Genomic DNA, 11,143 nt, shown 5'->3' on the forward strand with positions numbered 1-11,143 from the left:
CAAAGGATCGCAGGGGGAAATTGTGGGAATCGGGGCGGCTAGGGACAGGGACTTAAGTCCCCAGTCCCAGACAGCCTCCCTGGCGCTGAGGCAGAGAGTGCGGCGGAGAAACCAGCTCCTGGTCCCTAAGCCGCCAGCGCGCCCGAGAATGCGTGGGTTCTAGTTCCTGTGAGGGGATGGGAGCTGCGCCAGTCTGCAGAACACGCGCTAGCCCTACCACAAAGCTTGAGATACATGCGCATGTCCCTCATGCTCCCCTGAGTTACAAAGGCCCAGCCAGCGCTCTTTGACCCGCGCCATTGTTTCAAAGCCTAAGCCGCGCGCCCGAAACAATTCCCCTGACAGAGGTGCGCAAAAGCCCAGCCTGGGGCTTATGGACAAGCGCCCCGTTCTCAGTGCCCCAGACGCGCACCCAACTCATAGCTGCCTCTGAAAAGAGGTGCGCGCAAACCGGGCACTCCCAGCCCAGGCCGGCAGCAAAATCCCAGTGTGCGACTGCTCCTTGGAACCTCTCTGGCTGTCGGGAGCTCCCAGATAGCTGCCACTGCCTTGGCTTTAGGTACGAGCAAAAGATCCTGAGCACCCAGGGTCTGCAACTTGGAACCTGCTCTGCCGGCGGCCAAGGGGGAACTTATTCAGGTTCTGCACCCAGACTGAGGCTTCTTTCTGAGAGGGAGATCAGGGTGCGGTTTGATTTCTTCTACTACTACAAAAACCATCAAAGGCGGTCAAGGTGAGAAAAAAAAAAGTGAGCAAGCATAAAAACCACCAGAGAACAAAAGCCTGAATAAAACCAGTTTCCTCAGAGCCCACCCCCTTGAGGGGGGCGGGAGGACTTAACTCAGGAAACATCATTGACTGACAACCCACGTGGCAGGCCCCTCCCCAGAAAACAAACCAAGGGAAAAAAAAAAAAAGGACTACAAGAGAACAACCACTGCTTCATAGGAAAACTTGTATTGTTCACTCGTTCCCACTACTCCGGTTCATATATATATATTTTTTTTTACACATAGGTAATTTTTTTAACCTATTTACCATCACAGCGAGTTGTACAGTACATCAAATTCCATAATACCTTTCTAACCTGAACTTTTTGATACATACACCTATGTTTTTCTTTTGCAATTTTATTTTTTGAATTCCTTTTTTAAAATTTTAGTTTAGTCTACTTTATTCCTTTTTATTTTTATCCTCTAATATTCATATAGAGTTAAACTTCAAAGTAATCCCCTTTCCCCAATCAATACTACCCCTATAGGTAAACCAATTTTTAATCCCCTTTATCTTAGGAAAGTTGAGTCCTTTAACAAAGATATCAAGATACATCCAGAAAGAATCAAAACAACCTTCCTTGCACGCACTGAGAATTTATAAGAACTCTCCCATCTTCTTCCACCAGTGTTTCTGTGTTTTTTTGTGTTTGTCCTGATAGCATATAAATTTTATACTTGTGGTTCTTTTTGATGAGATTCTTTCTTTATTTGCATATATATATTTTTCTCTCTTGCCATATACTTGTATCAGTCTTTTTATCTCTTTTTGTTTGTCTACTTCATAAATCTTACCTTGGGGCCCATCTGGGCTGAACCTTCTTTTTCATCTTCCCTTTCTTTCCTGTCTCTCTCTCTCTCTCTTTTTCTTTTTCTTTTCTTTTGTCTCTCGTTTGGGTGGGGAATCCTGATTGCTCAGAAGTGTTCCAGGGTGCACCTTGACTGCACCAGAGTTGATACATCCAGCTACATCTGTTCAGTCATCTCCCACCAAAATGACTAGGAGGAGGAATGCCCAACAAAAGAAAAATACAGAGGATGGACCTTCTGCAACAGAGCTAACGGCTATCAACATAGACAATATGTCGGAAAGAGAATTCAGGCTAACAATTATCCAGGCAATAGCTAGGTTGGAGAAAGCCATGGATGACCAAACAGAATTGATTAGGGCTGAACTGAAAGCGACCAGACAGGATGTTCACAATGTTAGGGCGGAGCTTAAAGCTACCAGGGAGGAGATTCACAATGCTCTCAATGAGTTCCAATCTAATCTAAACTCTCTCAAAGCTAGGGTAACTGAGACAGAAGATAGAATTAGTGATCTGGAAGACAAACAGATAGAGAGAAAGGATCAGGAGGAAGCCTGAAACAAACAGCTTAGAAACCACGAAAACAGAATCAGGGAAATAAATGATGCCATGAAGCATTCCAACATCAGAATTATTGGAATACATGAAGGGGAGGAGAAAGAAAGAAGTCTAGAAGATATAGTGGAACAAGTCCTTCATGCAAAATTTTCCCAATCTCGCGAATGGAACCAGCGTTCATGTACTAGAGGCTGAACGGTCTCCACCCAAGATTATACATTCCAAAAAAAATCACGACACCTGATAGTCAAATTGAGGAATTATAATTGTAGGTATAAGCTCTTGAAAGCCGCCAGGGCAAAGAGGCTCCTTACTTACAGAGGGAAGCCCATCAGAATAACGTCAGACCTGTCCACAGAGACCTGGCAAGCCAGAAGAGGCTGGCAAGATATATTCAGGGCACTAAATGAGAAGAACATGCAGCCAAGAATACTTTATCCAGCAAGACTGACATTCAAAATGGATGGAGAGATAAAGAGTTTTCAAGACCGGCAAGGCTTAAAAGACTATGCAACCACCAAGCTGACACTGCAGGAAATATTAAGGGGGGTTCTATAAAAGAGGAAAAATCCCAAGAATAGCATTGAACAGAAATATAGAGACAGTCTACAGAAAGAAAGACTTCAAAGGTAACTCGATGTCAATAAAAACGTATCTATCAATAATCACTCTCAATGTGAATGGCCTAAATGCACCCATAAAACGGCACAGGGTTGCAGATTGGATAAAACGACAGGACCCATCCATATGTTGTCTACAAGAGACCCATTTTGAAACTAAAGATACACGCAGACTGAAAGTGAAGGGATGGAGAAGCATCTTTCATGCCAACGGGCTTCAAAAGAAGGCCGGGGTAGCGATTCTCATATCAGATAAATTAGACTTCAAACTAAAGACTGTAGTCAGAGATACAGAAGGACACTACATAATCCTTAAAGGGACTATCCACCAAGATGATCTAACAATTGTAAATATCTATGCTCCCAATATGGGAGCAGCCAATTACTTAAGAAAACTGTTAATCAAGATTAAGAGTCATATTGATATGAATACACTAATTGTAGGAGATCTTAACACACCTCTTTCAGAGTTAGACAGATCATCGAAGCAGAAAATCAATAAAGAAACAAGAGCATTGAATGACACATTGGACCAGATGGACCTCATAGATATATACAGAACATTTCACCCTAAAACAACAGAATACTCATTCTTCTCAAGTGCACACGGAACCTTCTCCAGAATAGACCACATACTGGGTCACAAATCAGGACTCAACCGATACCAAAAGACTGAGATTATTCCCTGCATATTTTCAGATCACAATGCTTTGAAACTGGAGCTCAATCACAAGGAAAAGTTCAGAAGGAACTCAAACACCTGGAAGCTAAAGACCACCTTTCTTAAGAATGCTTGGATCAACCAGGAGATCAAAGAAGAACTGAAACAATTCATGGAAACAAATGAGAATGAAGACACTTCAGTCCAAAACCTATGGGATACAGCAAAGGCGGTCCTAAGGGGAAAATACATAGCCATCCAAGCCTCCCTCAAAAAAATTGAAAAATCTAGAACACAACAGCTGTCTCTACACCTTAAAGAACTGGAGAATCAACAACAAATCAAACCAACTCCACACATAAGAAGGGAGATCATCAAGATTAGAGCTGAGATCAATGAGGTAGAAACCAGAGATACAGTAGAACGTATCAATGAAACTAGAAGCTGGTTTTTTGAAAGAATCAATAAGATCGATAAACCATTGGCCACACTAATCCAAAAGAAAAGAGAGAAAGCCCAAATTCATAAAATTATGAATGAAAAGGGAGAGATCACAACTAACACCAAGGAAGTAGAAACAATCATCAGAAGTTATTATCAACAGTTATATGCCAATAAGCTTAGGAACCTAGATGAAATGGATACATTCCTGGAAAAATATAAACTACCAACATTGAACCAGGAAGAAATCGATAACCTGAATAGACCGATATCTAATAACGAGATTGAAGCAGTGATCAAAAACCTCCCAAAAAACAAGAGCCCAGGACCTGACAGATTCCCTGGGGAATTCTACCAAACCTTCCAAGAAGAAATAACACCTATTCTCCTGAAGCTGTTTCAAAAAATTGAAGCAGAAGGAAAACTTCCAGACTCTTTCTATGAAGCCAGCATTACCCTGATCCCCAAACCAGGCAAAGACGCTACCAAAAAGGAGAATTTTAGACCAATATCACTGATTAATATGGATGCTAAGATTCTCAACAAGATCCTAGCCAACAGGATCCAACAACACATTAAAAAGATTATCCACCATGATCAGGTGGGATTCATCCCTGGGCTACAAGGATGGTTTAACATTTGAAAATCAATCATTGTGATACAACAAATTAATATGAGAAGGGAGAAGAACCAGAAGAACCACATGGTCCTCTCAATTGATGCAGAAAAAGCATTTGACAAAATCCAGCATCTTTTCCTCATTAAAATGCTTCAAATTATAGGGATAGAGGGAACATTCCTGAACCTCATCAAATCTATCTATGAAAGACCCACAGCAAATATCATCCTCAATGGGAAAAAGCTTGCAGCCTTCCCATTGAGATCAGGAACACGACAAGGATGCCCACTTTCACCACTCTTGTTCAACATAGTATTAGAAGTCCTAGCCAACAGCAATCAGACAACAAAGAGAAATAAAAGGTATCCAAATTGGTAATGAAGAAGTCAAACTCTCTCTCTTCGCAGATGACATGATTCTTTATATGGAAAACCCAAAAGACTCCACTCCCAAACTACTAGAACTCATACAGCAATTCAGCAATGTGGCAGGATACAAAGTCAATGTGCAGAAATCAGTGGCTTTCTTATACACTAACAATGAAAATACAGAAAGGGAAATTAGAGAATCGATTCCATTTACTATAGCACCAAGAACCATAAGATACCTGGGAATAAACCTAACCAAAGAGGTAAAGGATCTGTACTCAAGGAACTACAGAACACTCATGAAAGAAATTGAAGAAGACACAAATAGATGGAAGACCATTCCATGCTCTTGGATCGGAAGAATAAACATTGTTAAAATGTCTATACTGCCTAAGCAATCTATACTTTTAATGCTATTCCGATCAAAATTCCACCGGCATTCTTCAAAGAGCTGGAGTAAATAATCCTAAAATTTGTATGGAATCAGAAGAGACCCCGAATCGCTAAGGAAATGTTGAAAAACAAAAATAAAGCTGGCGGCATCACCTTACCTGATTTCAAGCTTTATTACAAAGCTGTGATCACCAAGACAGCATGGTACTGGCATAAAAACAGACGCATAGACCAGTGGAACAGAGTAAAGAGCCCAGATATGGACCCTCAACTGTAATCTTCGACAAAACAGGAAAAAATATACAGTGTAAAAAAGACAGTCTCTTCAATAAATGGTGCTGGGAAAACTGGACAGCTATATGTAGAAGAATGAAACTCGACCATTCTCTTACACCGTACACAAAGATAAACTCAAAATGGATAAAAGACCTCAATGTGAGACAGGAATCTATCAGAATCTTAGAGGAGAACATAGGCAGTAATCTCTTCAACATCAGCCATAGCAACTTCTTTCAAAATATGCTCCAAAGGCAAAGAAAACAAAAGCGAAAATAAACTTTTGGGACTTCATCAAAATCAAAAGTTTCTGCACAGCAAAGGAAACAGTCAAAAAAACAAAGAGGCAACCCACAGAATGGGAGAAGATATTTGCAAATGACAGTACAGACAAAAGGTTGATATCCAGGATCTATAATGAACTCCTCAAACTCAACACACACGAAACAGGCAAACATATCAAAAAATGGGCAGATGATATGAACAGACACTTCTCCAATCAAGACATACAAATGGCTATCAGACACATGAAAAAATGTTCATCATCATTAGCCCTCAGGGAGTTTCAAATTAAAACCACATTGAGATATCACCTTACACCAGTTAGAATGGCCAAAATTAACAAAACAGGAAACAACATGTGTTGGAGAGGATGTGGAGAAAGGGGAACCCTCTTACACTGTTGGTGGGAATGCAAGTTGGTGCAGCCTCTTTGGAGAACAGTGTGGAGACTCCTCAAGAAATTAAAAGTAGAGCTTCCCTATGACCCTGCAATTGCACTCCTGGGTATTTACCCCAAAGATACAGATGTCGTGAAAAGAAGGGTCATCTGTACCCCAATGTTTATAGCAGCAATGGCCACGGTCGCCAAACTATGGAAAGAACCAAGATGCCCTTCAACGGATGAATGGATAAGGAAGATGTGGTCCATATACACTATGGAGTATTATGCCTCCATCAGAAAGGATGAATACCCAACTTTTGTAGCAACATGGACGGGACTGGAAGAGATGATGCTGAGTGAAATCAGTCAAGCAGAGAGAGTCAATTATCATATGGTTTCACTTATTTGTGGAGCATAACAAATATCATGGAGGACAAGGGGTGTTAGAGAGAAGGGAGTTGGGGTAAATTGGAAGGGGAGGTGAATCACGAGAGACTATGGACTCTGAAAAACAATCTGAGGGGTTTGAAGTGGCGGGGGGGTGGGAGGTTGGGGTACCAGGTGGTGGGTATTATAGAGGGCACGGATTGCATGGAGCACTGGGTGTCGTGAAAAAATGATACTGTTATGCTGAAAATAAATAAATTGAAAAAAAAAAAAAAAGAAAGTGGGCTAAGATAGAGTCTGGGTTGAGGAAACACACCAGAACTGAAACTAGAAAAAGGTATTTTTGGTTTAGAAGAGGTTGTTTCCTCTGTCAAATCAAAGCCAATGAATCTGTTTTAACAGAGTAATTTCTAAAAATAAACCTATTAAGATGGTAAAAAAAAATGTATATGGGGTATGTGAGGTGTATGTGTGTGTGTATGCCTGTGTTCACAGGTGTGTGTGAGTGTATGTGTATATGAATGTGTGTGTGTGTGCCTATGCACAACTTGTGCCTAAGCCTGATTAGTGGTCATACCTCTACATATAGGAGGACCTCCAAGTTCTCCCATAGCCCTTCTGCTCCTTTTAATCTCTACACAGTAAGAAATCATTTATCACTTGGCCAAAGCCAGGAATAAGAATCATTTTCCCGACAGTGGGCAAATGATACTCAGTAAAATCATCATCATCATCATCATCATCATCATCACCATCATGTCAACTATGAAGACACCCGTCACAGATCATGCTTCATGTTTGAAAATTAATTTCTGGACACCATCCCAATAGCAACAATATTATCTGCTCACCTGAGAATCAACCTAGTCCAATAAACAGCAATGACAAGGCAGTACTGTAAGCATGTGCTAAAATGAACACATGAAGAGTGCTGCTAAAATTCTGCATTTTAATTAATTGTAAGTTCTGTGAAAATACGGACTGGGTCCGTCTCAACTCTGGGTCATAAATTCCCTACCAAAGACTGAAGTACCAAAACATTGTGTTAGTAGTAGTAGAGGATCTTTGGTTATTTTAAAGGAAATATTAAGGTCTTTGAAGATGATAGCAATTCCTTAACAAATTCAGATAGCATATTCCAGAATGCTATGATTTTAAAGGTATTACTTTATGGCAAGGGCCACACTGGCCATCATGACCTACCTCTTTCCCCGAAGACCTGAGTGGAGGTTGTGTTCAGTCAAGCATTGCTGTTGGGTTTTACTGAGTGAGTAACTTGTGTGTATCTTCACGTCCTGGCGATGGGAAAAGAAGAGTTCAAATCTCCTTTTCCTGCCAGCCCCAACTCTACCACTTGGCCATTTTATCACCCCAAGAGCTGGTAAATTCCCCTTGAGTTTAGCAGGCATTCACTGACAGCAAAACAAACAAACAAAAACCAAACCAACAAAAAATCAACCCAGAAGCGCATTTCAAATAAAGCTGGCATAGCCATCACACTGCTCTCTTATTTCAGGCAGACTTCATAGAATTTTTTCTCTACGCTTCTCTCTATGCAAGTATCTCAGTTTTGTTTTAACTGTTGTAACTTGACAGGAACCAGGCAGAGAACTGCAATAAAAACTACAACGGAGCAGATGTTTGAATATTTTAGTCTTTAGTCTAGAGAATCATTCAACAGGTTGTTTCCTGCCTCTTCAAATAAACTAGTTATTTCACTGCTGTGAAATGTGAGTAACCCTAACTACCACCATAGTAACCTCACCACGACAGACTGTGAAATGGAGATGGGATATATGCCCATGGGCAACACTGGTCAGGAAAGTCTAGCTAAGGATAAAGGGCTATACTGGACCAAAATGTCCTGTCAAAGGAATTAGCTTACACGTCCAGGTCTATTATTTCTGTCTTGCTTTCATCGAAGTTCAGGTTAAAAGGTCAGACCAAAACTAATGTTTGCGATAAACAAATAATAAGATATATCAGGAAGGTATGTTTTAATTATATGCATTCAAGAATAAAACAGCTTTACTATTTTCTCCATTGAAGTGCAGTAAATTAAAAGCAGCATTTAAAAAATGGTATGGAATATGTGGTTTGCATCACAGGAAACATGGATTTGTTGTGCCCTGGATTTGCTATACACCAATTTTATGACCTTGGATAGTTAACCCAAGGCTCCGTTTCCTCAGATATAAAAGAGGAAGGAGAACAATTGTTTTTTCATAGTTTTGTCACACAATGGGATGCCTAGCAAAGAGTAGCACTCAGTAAAAGTTAATGGTGATTATTATATTTATTCAGTATTTAACTAACATTTATTTATCTTAAAAATATTGGCTGACCATCTTGGTGCATGGCAGGCATTTTTCCAGGGGCAAAAGAGACAGTGATGGGCACCCCTGAGTGGCTTGGTCGGTAAAGCATTTGCCTTTGGCTCAGGTCATGATCTCAGGGTTCTGGGATGGAGCCCTGCATGGGGTTCCCTGCTCAGCAGGGAGTCTCTTTTTTCCCTCTCCCCCTGTATCTCCTCCCTGCTTATGCTCTCTCGCTTGCTCGCTCTCTCTCTCTCACATAAATAAATAAAAGCTTTAAAAAAAAATAAAGACACATTGATGAATGAGTCAATAATTGTGGAGAGTTACCGAGGTGTGACCATGTAAGACCTGAGTGGAGGTTGTGTTCAGTGGTGTTCAAGCATTCCTGTTGGGCTTTACTTAGTGAGTAACTTGTGTGTATCTTCACATCCTGGCGATGGGAAAAGAAGAGTTCAAATCTCCTTTTCCTGCCAGCCCCAACTCTACCACTTGACCATTTTATCAACCCAAGAGCTGGTAAAGGCACTGTGCCAAGTGTGCGCTGTGTGATGACGCATTTCAGACTCATAACTCAGTAGTAGCAGCATTATTGCTTTTCAGATGAAGGCATTGAGAAGTTAACTAGGAATATGTGGATCTGAGATTTGGAACCTAGTTGATCCAGCTCAAGACCTTCACCATTTTCAAGTTTTAGTGCATGAGTCAGTCACAAGGTAAACAAGCGAACAAGTTATTGAATTCAGAGGCTGAGTATGGCCAGGCAAAAAAGAAGCCTCAGCATAAGGAACTAGAGAATGAGAAGAGCTTCGGGGAAGAGAGGCCAGGGAAGGCCTCTAGGACGAGATGAGGTCAGAGCAGAGGTCTCAGTGACATGGAAACAGAACCAGGCTATGGTCCGCAGGAACAGCATTCCAGGAGGAAGGAACTGCATGAATAAAGACCCTGCAACTAGCTTGCGTTTCATCTGAAAATTAATTTTCTATATGAATATTCTCAAGGACCCCATGCCTACCCTGTTCACTTTCCCTATTACCTTTTTCCCGGTTTCCTCTTTCCCTGTTACCCCTCCATGTTGCTATATTTTTCTTACCAGTCCCCTTCTGCTTCTCTCACTGCCATGGAGTATGAGCACAAGGAGAGAAGATCAGAGGAAAGAAGGGAAAACGGGAAGGGAAGACTTCAGGTATGACATGCTCCTACAGATGCTGCGTGCTGTCGTATATTAGGCCTGAATTTGTGAAGCTGGGATTCATCAGGAACTCTATCCCCGCCTCTCCTGCCTAACTCAGAGCTACACTCTGTGTTCAGTTGTAGTAGCTTCCATGAGCCCAGGTGTTCTGGTATACACTGCATTACTCGAATCTTATATTGGGTCTGTACTTCTACATGCTACAATTCCATAACTTGGGGTGTAGATATAAATTGCAAATACATTTAAATAAACAAATAAAAGCACCGTGGTTATTGTTTGCAAAGCGCCCACCGTGATTTCCCTCTGTGGACAGGTCTATGGGTAGGGCCTCCCACACTGATGCTAAGGAGCTTTCCATTTCTTTTAATCCTGAAAACCCTTTCCTCCCACGTGAAAGAGCCTGAGCTAGCCTCCTGGTGGAGGGAGAGGTTCCAGCCTTCCAGATTTTCCCGCCATTTCAGGTGAGGTCCCAGATGCGAAGTCATCCTGGATTCTCCAGATGCACCTGAGCTGGCCCAGGCAAAGGCCCTCTCCAGCCAGGATAGAAAATAATGGGAAATAATAAGTGTTTTATTTTATGCTGCTATGTTTTGGCATGGCTTATAATACAACAAAAGCTCACTGGTAAAAACAACAGCATTTTCTCCAGGTAAAATACTTGAAAGTAAATACACAGCCATATTCTAAATTATATTCTTAATAAACTGCTTAGCTTTGCACTAATGTAACTAGTTCATAAGTTTTAGTAAAAAACTTTCCTGATAATATAGAAGGGATGCTTATTAAATGTGAAGAGGGCAGGAAATTAGGAATGATGTAATTAAATGAAATAGATGTTTGAAAAGCCCAAATGATAAGATATTCAACAAGGTAAAATTCATTACATATTAAATATGGAGTCTTACATCATGGTCCATAATATCTACAGCATACATATAGTTTCTTGGGACTTGTCTGAAGCATTTGAAGATAAACATTTTGGGCAAATTTTCTCCTTTGGTTCAGAGAAGATGAAAACAAACAAACAAACGAAGAAGAAGTACCAAGGTAATCTGGAGGGCCTC

Source organism: Neovison vison, chromosome 4, assembly GCF_020171115.1.
Source record: "Neovison vison isolate M4711 chromosome 4, ASM_NN_V1, whole genome shotgun sequence".
NCBI lineage: Eukaryota > Metazoa > Chordata > Mammalia > Carnivora > Mustelidae > Neogale > Neogale vison.